Source organism: Paroedura picta, chromosome 3, assembly GCF_049243985.1.
Source record: "Paroedura picta isolate Pp20150507F chromosome 3, Ppicta_v3.0, whole genome shotgun sequence".
Lineage (NCBI taxonomy): Eukaryota > Metazoa > Chordata > Lepidosauria > Squamata > Gekkonidae > Paroedura > Paroedura picta.
The window spans coordinates 168,705,225-168,719,573 of NC_135371.1; the positions used below are offsets into that span (position 1 = coordinate 168,705,225).

General features: G+C 52.4%; 1 protein-coding gene across 1 annotated transcript in view; it reads left to right on the top strand.

Annotated features, from left to right (window-relative positions):
• The first annotated feature begins 245 nt into the window (after window positions 1-245).
• Window positions 246-14,349, top strand: part of LOC143831233 (uncharacterized) — a 29,288-nt gene continuing 15,184 nt past the window's right edge. The window contains exon 1 of the mRNA XM_077324294.1: window positions 246-503. The gene's annotated coding sequence lies outside the window, so the exon portion shown is untranslated. The remainder of the gene's footprint in view (window positions 504-14,349) is intronic.

The following is a 14,349-nucleotide window of genomic DNA, read 5'->3' on the forward strand; positions in this document are numbered from 1 at the left end:
AAACCTGGCGCGCTCGATTAGAGGCCACCGCCATTAACCATGACACCACGCTGGCTAAGAAAAAGAGGTGGCTTGGCCGTGATTTCCTCTACAGAGCCTTGCTTGGTGGTCTGCCTTCCAAGTCCTGACCCTGCTTGCCTTCTGAGATCTATCAACATCGGGCTGTGCCCTCCCGCCTTCCTTCCAACTATGCATTTATATGCAGCAAAAATGAGAAGCGGAACTGTAGCAGAACACAGGAAAGGTCAAGGGAGTGAAAGGAAACTTACAGTCAGCTAGGCTACCTCCTCCATATCTATCCAGGCCAGCGCTTTTCATAATCCTAGCTAGTTCACATCTATTGAACCATTTTGCATTGGCAACGGACAGAAGGAGGAAGACGAGGAGGGCTGCAATGTCCCGATTCTTCATGTCTGCAGCTCTTCCAGGGATGAAAGGTGGATTCAACCAGTCTCTTTTGACTTTTGTACCTCCGCAGTGGGGTTGATCCTGGCCGGCTGCGAGTGAGTAGGAAGAAGCTTAGTTCCTTGTGGGCATTCCAGGTACTCATTTCACAGTCAGCCTCTGCTTTATGGGCCAGGAGGTCGCCACAACTAAAAATAGCCCGTTGACTGGCAGGGCAGAAGCGTGTTTTGGAGGGATTGGAAGTCCCTTGCTTGGTTCGGACGGCACTTGTGTTCGTATGCCAGGGATTGATCTGTAAAGAAATATTTGGCACAGATTCCTTGGATGAACCCCTTAGGAATAAGATAACGGAGACCTCCATGTTCAGTGGGAGATGCAAATTGCACACGGCCAAAGAGCAGCAAAGCAAGGAGAAAAGATTAGGATGGGTTTTTTTTTTCCTACCATAACTTTTCTTGTGACTTATCATAACTTATTGGCTTCCCCAAGACACTGCTAGAGCATTCCGATAAAGCAGGGGCAGTCAACCTGTGGTCCTCCAGATGTCCATGGACTACAATTCCCATGAGCCCCTGCCAGCATTGTAGTCCATGGACATCTGGAGGACCACAGGTTGACTACCCCTGGGATAAAGGGAAAGCTATAGTTCCTGTCTGAATGTTCTGACACCGATGTCTGCTATTCCACTCCAGGTATACAATCTTGGATTAATCCATGTTGGTCTTAAAGGTACCATTGGTCTCTATTTTGTTGGGCTACTTCAGACCAACCGGGCTCCCCGCTTGAATCTTTGCTTTCAAGCCAAGGTTGGATATTCAAGCCAAGGTTGGATACACACTTTTCTTGGATGCTTTAGGATGCTTTGGTCTGATCCTGCGTTGAGCAGGGGGTTGGACTAGATGGCCTGTGTGGCCCCTTCCAACTCTATGATTCTATGATTCTAAGCTTGAAGACTTAGTGAACAGCTGTGGACTTGGGGTGCCCCCTAATGGCACACCTGAGTATCCACAGCCTTTAGTCCAAGGAGAGAGATTTCTTCTTCCTTTGCACTAATGCCACCAAGCGACCCTGGAAGTCAGAACAAAAGCAAGAAATATACCCACAATCGACTGTCCTGTTGACATCTGCAGGTCAAGTATGCCTCTTATGAGAAAGACATTCAGGACATTTCTTTGCAAGGCACTCCTTGTTCTTTCACCCACTGAGTAGACAAGAAATTCGTTAGCGGTTAAGCCTCAGGTCTGATTACTGTGGTGGAACCAGCCTGCTTCCGCCTTGCAGGCCCCGTTCGGTCTTTGCCCACCCCCTGATCCGGCTGGTTGCCAACTCCAGGCGGGTGGCACAACAAACGCTCTGGGTAACCGCTGCCACCATGTAGCTAAAGGACAGAGTCACAGCTGGGAGATCCAGGACCCTTTTCTGCCCCTTCCACACCTGAGGCCCCGCCTCTCTGGGACCTCCCACAGCCTCAGCTCCTGAGCACTGTGAGGGATGAGATACTGGGAGGGTTCACCCCTCTGGGCCTTCCCTTTGCACTTCCGCTAGGGCTTCCGAGGAGGGGGAGCTCTACTTAGATCAGAGAACCATGGCCCACTTTCAACTTATAAAAGATCTAGTCAGAGTACAAGTTTTTTTTTTAAAGCAAATCTTTAGCACAGCACAGAGTTAAGGAAAAGAGACCAAAAGAAACTGGATGAAACGCAGTCTTTCTGTCCCTCTGCTATCTGTCCCTCGGGTTAAGTTCAACTTCAATACCAGGGTATGTTTAGCAGAGGGACAGCTTGGTGTGTTGTTGTTGTTGTTATGTGCGAAGTCGTGTCCGACCCATCGCGACCCCATGGACAATGATCCTCCAGGCCTTCCTGTCCTCTACCATTCCCCGGAGTCCATTTAAGTTTGCACCGACTGCTTCAGTGACTCCATCCAGCCACATCACTCTCTGTCGTCCCCTTCTTCTTTTGCCCTCGATCGCTCCCAGCATTAGGCTCTTCTCCAAGCTTGGTGTAGTGGTTAGGAATGCAGACTTCTAATCTGGTGAGCCAGGTTTGATTCCACACTCCCCCACATGCAGCCAGCTGGGTGACCTTGGGCTAGTCACAGCACTGATAAAGCTGTTCTGACCGAGCAGTAATCTCAGGGCTCTCTCAGCCTCACCCACCTCACAGGGTGTCTCTTGTGGGGAGAGGAAAGCAAATGTTTTGAGCCTCCTTCAGGTAGAGAAAAGCCGCTCAAAGCGGGAATGTTCAGCCTGGAGAACAGGAGGTTGAGAAGGACTTGATGGCTCCCTTGGAGGATCTGAAAGGTTGCCACTTAGAGGAGGAATGGTAACGGGCTTGGGTACTGCAAAACCCAAACAGTAATGGGTTTAAACGACATGCAGAACAATACCAGCTGGATATCAGGAAAAATATTTCCACAGACTAGTTCAGCAGGCGAATGTGCTGCCTAAGGAGGTGGTGAGCTCCCCCACACTGGTGGTCTTCAAGCAGTGGCTGGACAGATCCTTCTCCTGGATGCTTTATGCTGACCCTGCACTGAGCAGGGGGTGGGACCAGAAGGCCTGTCTGGCCCCTTCCAACTCTATGATTCTGTGATTCTAAGCAGCGGCTGGACAGATGCTTCTCCTGGATGCTTTATGCTGACCCTGCACTGAGCAGGGGGTGGGACTAGAAGGCCTGTCTGGCCCCTTCCAACTCTATGATTCTGTGATTCTAAGCAGTGGCTGGACAGATCCTTCTCCTGGATGCTTTATGCTGACCCTGCACTGAGCAGGGGGTGGGACCAGAAGGCCTGTCTGGCCCCTTCCAACTCTATGATTCTGTGATTCTAAGCAGCGGCTGGACAGATGCTTCTCCTGGATGCTTTATGCTGACCCTGCACTGAGCAGGGGGTGGGACCAGAAGGCCTGTCTGGCCCCTTCCAACTCTATGATTCTGTGATTCTAAGCAGTGGCTGGACAGATGCTTCTCCTGGATGCTTTATGCTGACCCTGCACTGAGCAGGGGGTGGGACCAGAAGGCCTGTCTGGCCCCTTCCAACTCTATGATTCTGTGATTCTAAGCAGTGGCTGGACAGATGCTTCTCCTGGATGCTTTATGCTGACCCTGCACTGAGCAGGGGGTGGGACCAGAAGGCCTGTCTGGCCCCTTCCAACTCTATGATTCTGTGATTCTAAGCAGTGGCTGGACAGATGCTTCTCCTGGATGCTTGAGGCTGATCCTGCACTGAGCAGGGGGTGGGACTAGATGGCCTGTCTGGCCCCTTCCAACTCCAGGATTCTATGATTCTAAGCAGTGGCTGGACAGATGCTTCTCCTGGATGCTTTATGCTGACCCTGCACTGAGCAGGGGGTGGGACTAGAAGGCCTGTCTGGCCCCTTCCAACTCTATGGTTCTATGATTCTAAGCAGTGGCTGGACAGATGCTTCTCCTGGATGCTTTATGCTGACCCTGCACTGAGCAGGGGGTGGGACCAGAAGGCCTGTCTGGCCCCTTCCAACTCTATGATTCTGTGATTCTAAGCAGTGGCTGGACAGATGCTTCTCCTGGATGCTTTATGCTGACCCTGCACTGAGCAGGGGGTGGGACCAGAAGGCCTGTCTGGCCCCTTCCAACTCTATGATTCTGTGATTCTAAGCAGTGGCTGGACAGATGCTTCTCCTGGATGCTTGAGGCTGATCCTGCACTGAGCAGGGGGTGGGACTAGATGGCCTGTCTGGCCCCTTCCAACTCCAGGATTCTATGATTCTAAGCAGTGGCTGGACAGATGCTTCTCCTGGATGCTTTATGCTGACCCTGCACTGAGCAGGGGGTGGGACTAGAAGGCCTGTCTGGCCCCTTCCAACTCTATGGTTCTATGATTCTAAGCAGTGGCTGGACAGATGCTTCTCCTGGATGCTTTATGCTGATCCTGCACTGAGCAGGGGGTGGGACCAGAAGGCCTGTCTGGCCCCTTCCAACTCTATGATTCTGTGATTCTAAGCAGTGGCTGGACAGATGCTTCTCCTGGATGCTTTATGCTGACCCTGCACTGAGCAAGGGGTGGGACTAGAAGGCCTGTCTGGCCCCTTCCAACTCCAGGATTCTATGATTCTAAGCAGTGGCTGGACAGATGCTTCTCCTGGATGCTTTATGCTGACCCTGCACTGAGCAGGGGGTGGGACTAGAAGGCCTGTCTGGCCCCTTCCAACTCTATGGTTCTATGATTCTAAGCAGTGGCTGGACAGATGCTTCTCCTGGATGCTTTATGCTGACCCTGCACTGAGCAGGGGGTGGGACTAGAAGGCCTGTCTGGCCCCTTCCAACTCCAGGATTCTATGATTCTAAGCAGTGGCTGGACAGATGCTTCTCCTGGATGCTTGAGGCTGATCCTGCACTGAGCAGGGGGTGGGACTAGAAGGCCTGTCTGGCCCCTTCCAACTCCAGGATTCTATGATTCTAAGCAGTGGCTGGACAGATGCTTCTCCTGGATGCTTGAGGCTGATCCTGCACTGAGCAGGGGGTGGGACTAGAAGGCCTGTCTGGCCCCTTCCAACTCCAGGATTCTATGATTCTAAGCAGTGGCTGGACAGATGCTTCTCCTGGATGCTTTATGCTGACCCTGCACTGAGCAGGGGGTGGGACCAGAAGGCCTGTCTGGCCCCTTCCAACTCTATGATTCTGTGATTCTAAGCAGTGGCTGGACAGATGCTTCTCCTGGATGCTTGAGGCTGATCCTGCACTGAGCAGGGGGTGGGACTAGAAGGCCTGTCTGGCCCCTTCCAACTCCAGGATTCTATGATTCTAAGCAGTGGCTGGACAGATGCTTCTCCTGGATGCTTTATGCTGACCCTGCACTGAGCAGGGGGTGGGACTAGATGGCCTGTCTGGCCCCTTCCAACTCTATGGTTCTATGATTCTAAGCAGCGGCTGGACAGATGCTTCTCCTGGATGCTTTATGCTGACCCTGCACTGAGCAGGGGGTGGGACTAGAAGGCCTGTCTGGCCCCTTCCAACTCTATGATTCTGTGATTCTAAGCAGTGGCTGGACAGATGCTTCTCCTGGATGCTTTATGCTGACCCTGCACTGAGCAGGGGGTGGGACTAGAAGGCCTGTCTGGCCCCTTCCAACTCTATGATTCTGTGATTCTAAGCAGTGGCTGGACAGATGCTTCTCCTGGATGCTTTATGCTGACCCTGCACTGAGCAGGGGGTGGGACCAGAAGGCCTGTCTGGCCCCTTCCAACTCTATGATTCTGTGATTCTAAGCAGTGGCTGGACAGATGCTTCTCCTGGATGCTTTATGCTGACCCTGCACTGAGCAGGGGGTGGGACCAGAAGGCCTGTCTGGCCCCTTCCAACTCTATGATTCTGTGATTCTAAGCAGTGGCTGGACAGATGCTTCTCCTGGATGCTTTATGCTGACCCTGCACTGAGCAGGGGGTGGGACTAGAAGGCCTGTCTGGCCCCTTCCAACTCTATGATTCTGTGATTCTAAGCAGTGGCTGGACAGATGCTTCTCCTGGATGCTTTATGCTGACCCTGCACTGAGCAGGGGGTGGGACTAGAAGGCCTGTCTGGCCCCTTCCAACTCTATGATTCTGTGATTCTAAGCAGTGGCTGGACAGATCCTTCTCCTGGATGCTTTATGCTGACCCTGCACTGAGCAGGGGGTGGGACCAGAAGGCCTGTCTGGCCCCTTCCAACTCTATGATTCTGTGATTCTAAGCAGCGGCTGGACAGATGCTTCTCCTGGATGCTTTATGCTGACCCTGCACTGAGCAGGGGGTGGGACTAGAAGGCCTGTCTGGCCCCTTCCAACTCTATGATTCTGTGATTCTAAGCAGTGGCTGGACAGATGCTTCTCCTGGATGCTTTATGCTGACCCTGCACTGAGCAGGGGGTGGGACTAGAAGGCCTTTCTGGCCCCTTCCAACTCTATGATTCTGTGATTCTAAGCAGTGGCTGGACAGATGCTTCTCCTGGATGCTTGAGGCTGATCCTGCATTGAGCAGGGGTGGGACTAGATGGCCTGTCTGGCCCCTTCCAACTCTATGATTCTGTGATTCTAAGCAGTGGCTGGACAGATGCTTCTCCTGGATGCTTGAGGCTGATCCTGCATTGAGCAGGGGGTGGGACTAGAAGGCCTGTCTGGCCCCTTCCAACTCTATGATTCTGTGATTCTAAGCAGTGGCTGGACAGATGCTTCTCCTGGATGCTTTATGCTGACCCTGCACTGAGCAGGGGGTGGGACTAGAAGGCCTGTCTGGCCCCTTCCAACTCTATGATTCTGTGATTCTAAGCAGTGGCTGGACAGATGCTTCTCCTGGATGCTTTATGCTGACCCTGCACTGAGCAGGGGGTGGGACTAGATGGCCTGTCTGGCCCCTTCCAACTCCAGGATTCTATGATTCTAAGCAGTGGCTGGACAGATGCTTCTCCTGGATGCTTTATGCTGACCCTGCACTGAGCAGGGGGTGGGACTAGAAGGCCTGTCTGGCCCCTTCCAACTCTATGATTCTGTGATTCTAAGCAGTGGCTGGACAGATGCTTCTCCTGGATGCTTGAGGCTGATCCTGCACTGAGCAGGGGGTGGGACTAGAAGGCCTGTCTGGCCCCTTCCAACTCTATGGTTCTATGATTCTAAGCAGTGGCTGGACAGATGCTTCTCCTGGATGCTTTATGCTGACCCTGCACTGAGCAGGGGGTGGGACTAGATGGCCTGTCTGGCCCCTTCCAACTCTATGATTCTGTGATTCTAAGCAGCGGCTGGACAGATGCTTCTCCTGGATGCTTTATGCTGACCCTGCACTGAGCAGGGGGTGGGACTAGATGGCCTGTCTGGCCCCTTCCAACTCTATGGTTCTATGATTCTAAGCAGTGGCTGGACAGATGCTTCTCCTGGATGCTTATCCTGCGTTGAGCAGGGGGTGGGACTAGAAGGCCTGTCTGGCCCCTTCCAACTCCAGGATTCTATGATTCTAAGCAGTGGCTGGACAGATGCTTCTCCTGGATGCTTGAGGCTGATCCTGCACTGAGCAGGGGGTGGGACTAGAAGGCCTGTCTGGCCCCTTCCAACTCCAGGATTCTATGATTCTAAGCAGTGGCTGGACAGATGCTTCTCCTGGATGCTTTATGCTGACCCTGCACTGAGCAGGGGGTGGGACTAGAAGGCCTGTCTGGCCCCTTCCAACTCTATGATTCTGTGATTCTAAGCAGTGGCTGGACAGATGCTTCTCCTGGATGCTTGAGGCTGATCCTGCACTGAGCAGGGGGTGGGACTAGAAGGCCTGTCTGGCCCCTTCCAACTCTATGGTTCTATGATTCTAAGCAGTGGCTGGACAGATGCTTCTCCTGGATGCTTTATGCTGACCCTGCACTGAGCAGGGGGTGGGACTAGATGGCCTGTCTGGCCCCTTCCAACTCTATGATTCTGTGATTCTAAGCAGCGGCTGGACAGATGCTTCTCCTGGATGCTTTATGCTGACCCTGCACTGAGCAGGGGGTGGGACTAGATGGCCTGTCTGGCCCCTTCCAACTCTATGGTTCTATGATTCTAAGCAGTGGCTGGACAGATGCTTCTCCTGGATGCTTGAGGCTGATCCTGCGTTGAGCAGGGGGTGGGACTAGAAGGCCTGTCTGGCCCCTTCCAACTCCAGGATTCTATGATTCTAAGCAGTGGCTGGACAGATGCTTCTCCTGGATGCTTGAGGCTGATCCTGCACTGAGCAGGGGGTGGGACTAGAAGGCCTGTCTGGCCCCTTCCAACTCCAGGATTCTATGATTCTAAGCAGTGGCTGGACAGATGCTTCTCCTGGATGCTTTATGCTGACCCTGCACTGAGCAGGGGGTGGGACTAGATGGCCTGTCTGGCCCCTTCCAACTCTATGGTTCTATGATTCTAAGCAGTGGCTGGACAGATGCTTCTCCTGGATGCTTGAGGCTGATCCTGCGTTGAGCAGGGGGTGGGACTAGAAGGCCTGTCTGGCCCCTTCCAACTCTATGATTCTGTGATTCTAAGCAGTGGCTGGACAGATGCTTCTCCTGGATGCTTTATGCTGACCCTGCACTGAGCAGGGGGTGGGACTAGATGGCCTGTCTGGCCCCTTCCAACTCCAGGATTCTATGATTCTAAGCAGTGGCTGGACAGATGCTTCTCCTGGATGCTTTATGCTGACCCTGCACTGAGCAGGGGGTGGGACTAGATGGCCTGTCTGGCCCCTTCCAACTCCAGGATTCTATGATTCTAAGCAGTGGCTGGACAGATGCTTCTCCTGGATGCTTTATGGTGACCCTGCACTGAGCAGGGGGTGGGACTAGATGGCCTGTCTGGCCCCTTCCAACTCTATGGTTCTATGATTCTAAGCAGTGGCTGGACAGATGCTTCTCCTGGATGCTTTATGCTGACCCTGCATTGAGCAGGGGGTGGGACTAGATGGCCTGTCTGGCCCCTTCCAACTCCAGGATTCTATGATTCTAAGCAGTGGCTGGACAGATGCTTCTCCTGGATGCTTTATGCTGACCCTGCACTGAGCAGGGGGTGGGACTAGAAGGCCTGTCTGGCCCCTTCCAACTCCAGGATTCTATGATTCTAAGCAGTGGCTGGACAGATGCTTCTCCTGGATGCTTTATGCTGACCCTGCACTGAGCAAGGGGTGGGACTAGAAGGCCTGTCTGGCCCCTTCCAACTCTATGGTTCTATGATTCTAAGCAGTGGCTGGACAGATGCTTCTCCTGGATGCTTTATGCTGACCCTGCACTGAGCAAGGGGTGGGACTAGAAGGCCTGTCTGGCCCCTTCCAACTCTATGGTTCTATGATTCTAAGCAGTGGCTGGACAGATGCTTCTCCTGGATGCTTTATGCTGACCCTGCACTGAGCAAGGGGTGGGACTAGAAGGCCTGTCTGGCCCCTTCCAACTCCAGGATTCTATGATTCTAAGCAGTGGCTGGACAGATGCTTCTCCTGGATGCTTTATGCTGACCCTGCACTGAGCAAGGGGTGGGACTAGAAGGCCTGTCTGGCCCCTTCCAACTCTATGGTTCTATGATTCTAAGCAGTGGCTGGACAGATGCTTCTCCTGGATGCTTTATGCTGACCCTCCACTGAGCAAGGGGTGGGACTAGAAGGCCTGTCTGGCCCCTTCCAACTCTATGGTTCTATGATTCTAAGCAGTGGCTGGACAGATGCTTCTCCTGGATGCTTTATGCTGACCCTGCACTGAGCAGGGGGTGGGACTAGAAGGCCTGTCTGGCCCCTTCCAACTCTATGATTCTGTGATTCTAAGCAGTGGCTGGACAGATGCTTCTCCTGGATGCTTTATGCTGACCCTGCACTGAGCAGGGGGTGGGACTAGAAGGCCTGTCTGGCCCCTTCCAACTCTATGATTCTGTGATTCTAAGCAGTGGCTGGACAGATGCTTCTCCTGGATGCTTTATGCTGACCCTGCACTGAGCAAGGGGTGGGACTAGAAGGCCTGTCTGGCCCCTTCCAACTCTATGGTTCTATGATTCTAAGCAGTGGCTGGACAGATGCTTCTCCTGGATGCTTTATGCTGACCCTGCACTGAGCAAGGGGTGGGACTAGAAGGCCTGTCTGGCCCCTTCCAACTCTATGGTTCTATGATTCTAAGCAGTGGCTGGACAGATGCTTCTCCTGGATGCTTTATGCTGACCCTGCACTGAGCAAGGGGTGGGACTAGAAGGCCTGTCTGGCCCCTTCCAACTCCAGGATTCTATGATTCTAAGCAGTGGCTGGACAGATGCTTCTCCTGGATGCTTTATGCTGACCCTGCACTGAGCAGGGGGTGGGACTAGATGGCCTGTCTGGCCCCTTCCAACTCTATGGTTCTATGATTCTAAGCAGTGGCTGGACAGATGCTTCTCCTGGATGCTTTATGCTGACCCTGCACTGAGCAAGGGGTGGGACTAGAAGGCCTGTCTGGCCCCTTCCAACTCTATGGTTCTATGATTCTAAGCAGTGGCTGGACAGATGCTTCTCCTGGATGCTTTATGCTGACCCTGCACTGAGCAGGGGGTGGGACTAGAAGGCCTGTCTGGCCCCTTCAACTCTATGATTCTGTGATTCTAAGCAGTGGCTGGACAGATGCTTCTCCTGGATGCTTTATGCTGACCCTGCACTGAGCAGGGGGTGGGACTAGAAGGCCTGTCTGGCCCCTTCCAACTCTATGATTCTGTGATTCTAAGCAGTGGCTGGACAGATGCTTCTCCTGGATGCTTTATGCTGACCCTGCACTGAGCAAGGGGTGGGACTAGAAGGCCTGTCTGGCCCCTTCCAACTCTATGGTTCTATGATTCTAAGCAGTGGCTGGACAGATGCTTCTCCTGGATGCTTTATGCTGACCCTGCACTGAGCAAGGGGTGGGACTAGAAGGCCTGTCTGGCCCCTTCCAACTCTATGGTTCTATGATTCTAAGCAGTGGCTGGACAGATGCTTCTCCTGGATGCTTTATGCTGACCCTGCACTGAGCAAGGGGTGGGACTAGAAGGCCTGTCTGGCCCCTTCCAACTCCAGGATTCTATGATTCTAAGCAGTGGCTGGACAGATGCTTCTCCTGGATGCTTTATGCTGACCCTGCACTGAGCAGGGGGTGGGACTAGAAGGCCTGTCTGGCCCCTTCCAACTCTATGATTCTGTGATTCTAAGCAGTGGCTGGACAGATGCTTCTCCTGGATGCTTTATGCTGACCCTGCACTGAGCAGGGGGTGGGACTAGATGGCCTGTCTGGCCCCTTCCAACTCCAGGATTCTATGATTCTAAGCAGTGGCTGGACAGATGCTTCTCCTGGATGCTTTATGCTGACCCTGCACTGAGCAGGGGGTGGGACTAGAAGGCCTGTCTGGCCCCTTCCAACTCTATGATTCTGTGATTCTAATCAGTGGCTGGACAGATGCTTCTCCTGGATGCTTTATGCTGACCCTGCACTGAGCAGGGGGTGGGACTAGATGGCCTGTCTGGCCCCTTCCTACTCTAGGATTCTATGGTTCCATGTATTCCTTACTTGCAGCACCTGACTGCTTCCAACCTCGGCATAGCGCCACTAATGATTGTGACCTTCATCTGACCAGGGTGGCCCAGGATTACCCAGTCTCCTCAGAGCTCAAAAGCTAAGTACGGCTTGAGCCTACTAGGAGGGGAGACCCCTGCAGAAGTCCAGGTTTGCCAGACAGAAGCAGGCAATCACAAACCTATTCATCCCTTGCCTTGAAAAGCTCATGAGTTAACTGCAGCTTGATGGCACTTGCTCACAACTTCATCTAGCGCCTTCTTTAGCCTGCCTGAGGCAAGACTTATAATTACTTACTATGTGGAGAGAGGCTAGGCGAAACCATCAAGTGATACCACACACATAGTGCAAGCTGTCCATCAAGGAGGTGAGGTTGCCTGCATTCCATACACACCTGCATTCCAAAGTGCATAAAGTAATCAACATGTGGAGTTCACTGCCACAGGATGTGGTAGCAGCTCCAAGCACAGACAGCTTCAAGAGGGGGTTGGATGAACATCTGGAGCAGAGGGCCATCAGTGGCTCTTGGCCACATGGTTTAGATGGAACACTTTGTCTGGGGCAGCGATGCTCTGTATTCTTGATGGCTCAAGGGGCAACAATTGGATGGCTTCTGGAGTTCTTGCCCCATTGGTGGACTTCCTGATGGCCCCTGGGCTTTGAGCACTATGTGATACAAAGTGTTGGACTGGATGGGCCATTGGCCTGACCCAACATAGCTTCTCTTATGTTCTTAAAACTGCTGGTGGACCTCCTGATGGCCCCTGGATTTTGGCCACTGTGTGACACAGATTGTTGGACTGGATGGGCCACTGGTCTGATTCAACGTAGCTTCTCTTATTTTCTCATGGCCCTGATGGAGGACCTCCTGATGGTGCCAGGGTTTGGGCTACTGTGTGACACAGAGTGTTGGATTGAATGGGTCATTGGCCTGATCCAACACGGCTTCTCTTATGTTCTTCAAGCCAACATTAAATTACGGTTGGGAATCATTTCTGTGGGTAGACCCAAGAAGATCGGGGAAGCCTGCAGGTGTATGCAAAGAGGGACTTCGGCAAAGCAGGGAATCTTCTGCCACCATGTCAGATTCCTCGGAGAGCGGCAGGGTTGTTTGATAGCAAGTCTTTGCCTTTCAAAACACAGCCCTTGGAGCCAAACGCCAGCTGGCCAGCACCCACCTTTTAAACCTTGTGTATTTGTTACTCATGGTCCAGAACAGTGAAGAAATCGTTCTTGGAAAACTGAGAAGAGATAAGTGGCATTTAAACACTTTCTCGTTCAGGGTTAGCAATCGTTCCAGTTAGACAAGACAGGGTTTCCCCCTTTTCGTAACTACCAGGAAACGTCCTCGCGGGCTTCTCGGTACACAGGGGATGAGAAACTTGAGAAACTCAATCTACTGTTGCCATGCTGAACAGTGAACCAAACTGATCCTCTTTTCCATGCCCGATGCAGCACACACCCGAGGCATGAGTAGAAGCATGCATTAGAAGCATAGTTTCCTGTGGAGAAGAAAGCCAGCCACAGGTGAAAGGGGAATTCCTGCAGGATACCAGAGCAAGGGTAGCCAAACCGTGGCTCTCCAGATGTCCATGGACTACAATTGGACATGTAGATATCTCCACAGATATCTGGAGAGCTATGGTTTGGCCACCCCTGCCCTAGACGAAATGCCCAGAGGCCAAGAGACTTTGCATTGTAGTTCCTCTTCCAGCCAACTCCTGCTGTCCCTCCCTATCTCAAAAACTTCATGCACACTTCTTTTTGCACGTGCACACACACAACACACTCCATTCCCCTCCATTTTATTTACCGGATTTATATCCCGCTTTCCCACTAGGGTTATCCAACCAAGGAACAATTCGTCATACATGATACGTTTTCCTCTCAGTGAAATTCTGGTTTTGACGCTTTTAAACGGATTATGTGATATCACAATGTAATTTGTTTGATGTTTTGCTTTTGGATGTTGCATGCATTTGAGCTGTTCTACAAGTTATAGATTTAATGCAGGTATTGGCCGCTGAGGAAGTCCATCGAAAAACCAGGTCACCCGGTAAGGTTTTCAGCTGTTGCTTTGAATAAACAGTTATATTGATCACAGCTTATTTGGAAGCCCCAACTCAAGTGTTTTGTTTTGGGGCTTGGACATCCTATGGCTGAGGGGCTCATTGGCTAGTTTCCCTTCCCACGACAGTTGCCAAGCAACCAGAGGGAGATGCCAGGAAGTTGGGACTTCATCTGGCTTCATTTTCAAAAATACAACAGGACTCCAAGCAGAATCTCTGTGTCTCTCCTTCAGATCCACGTTAAAAGGCTTTAAATGGGTTGGGACCCACATACCTGAGAGACCACCTATTGTCCTAGGCAGGGCCTTACGCTCTGTGGGTGACAATATACTGGTCGTTCCTGGCCCCAAAAAGGCCTCAACCAGGGCCAGGGCCTTTTTGGTCCTGGCCCCGACCTGGTGGAATGAGCTCCCGGGTGAGCTGTGGGCCCTGTGGGACCTTTTGGTATTCCACGAGGCCTGGGGACCAAGCCCTGTGAGGAAAGGCGGAGGGACTTGGGGATGTTCAGCCTGGGGAAGAGGACGATGAGAGGGGACAGGATGGCTTTCTTGAAGTATTGGAAAGGTTGTCCCTTGAAGAAGGGCTGGAAGCGGTTCCTGTTGGTAGCAGAGGACAGGACGGGCAGTAATGGGCTTAAACTATGTGTACCGGCTAGATATCAAGGGGGGAAATTCATAGTCTGAGTAGTTCATCAGTGGGATGGGTTGCCTAAGGAGGTGGGGAGCTCCCTCTCATTGGCAGTCTTCAAGCAGTGGCTGGACAGATGCTTATCCTGGATGCTTTAGGCTGACCTTGCATTGAGCAGGGGGTTGGCCTAGATGGCCTGTGTGGCCCCTTCCAGGTCTATGATCCTATGATTTTTTGAAAATCCC